General features: G+C 22.9%; 1 protein-coding gene across 1 annotated transcript in view; it reads left to right on the top strand.

Annotated features, from left to right (window-relative positions):
• The window catches only part of LOC105463045, a 16,726-nt gene that overhangs the window by 6,561 nt on the left and 8,927 nt on the right, over positions 1-1,238 (top strand). The gene's annotated exons all lie outside the window — the stretch shown is intronic.

Raw genomic sequence — 1,238 nt, 5'->3', positions numbered from 1 at the left:
ACGTGTGCTCTTCCGATCTTTCTTCAGTCACACGTATACACACAAAGCGGTTTGTACCTAAAGGCGAATTTTCACAAAATCTTCTTGTCAAAATTAGTAATCGATTTCGATATACATACATATCGATCGTTGTTGTTCAGTTGCAAGAGTAGCACAATAAAATTAATAAATACGGTTAATTAAGATTAAATAAAAATCAGCTTAAAGAGCAATAAATAATTATATAATAATCGCTCAATATTATATAAAGTAATTAATTAATTATTAATAATAAAAAATAATGAATGTTAATAATTATTATTAATGTGAAAAATTATTTAAAAAATATTGTAATACAAAACGAAATAAATAAATGTGTGTATTTCTCTCTCTCTCTCTCTCTTTTTCTTTTATGCTGCATAAATAATAAATTAATTTAATATCTTGGCCATAATTTTATTGATTTCACGATTATTTTTGATCAATCAATTTTTAAATAATTGTATATTTAAATTATAAAAAAAATTGGTCTTAGTTTTAGAAGGAATGTAAATGATATTTTTTATGTATTTAGCATATATTTTTTCTTTTTTAAAAAGATTTTTTATAGGATCATAAATATCTTCAAAGAAACAGATAAAATAGAAACAATTTAATTAGAAAAGTAATCTCAAAAAGCACTAAAAAATGTGCTGTAAATGATAAATTTATATTAACGTATTGTATTGTGGTCCTTTAGTTTAAATTGAAGTATAAGAAATATCATATTTTCTAATATTTTCCGCATATGTATAATCAACGTAGCAATTGTTCCTAAATGTACGAGTGCGTATCTGTTTATAATAATATAACAAAATATTGAAATTTTTAGAAAAAAAGAAATGCATTAATAAAAGTGAAAATGTTATTAGATAATTTGCGTTAAATTAAAAGTAAAATATCCGTCATGTTTGTCTATGCGTGCCACTATTCAATACCATGATTATAGATCTCTATTTTGTTGCTTATGAATATTACAACGTGTGCGTGTGTGTGTGTGTGTGTGTGTAAAATTTTGAGATTGTATTAAACTTTGTTAACGCATAAAAAGAACATTTTAAATTTTAATATTTATTTGCATGAAATGCGCCTCTACATGGCTCTATCATGAAATATGTTAATCTTAATGTTTATTATAGTTAACAGTTTAAATTTAAGAAGACAGGATATTAAAAATTCCTATGTCTCTATGTAAAAATAAAAAATATATTAAGAAAATA

This window comes from Wasmannia auropunctata, unplaced genomic scaffold (genome assembly GCF_000956235.1).
Source record: "Wasmannia auropunctata unplaced genomic scaffold, wasmannia.A_1.0 LD336092.1, whole genome shotgun sequence".
NCBI classification, from domain to species: domain Eukaryota; kingdom Metazoa; phylum Arthropoda; class Insecta; order Hymenoptera; family Formicidae; genus Wasmannia; species Wasmannia auropunctata.
This window is presented reverse-complemented; position numbering and strand designations above follow the sequence as displayed.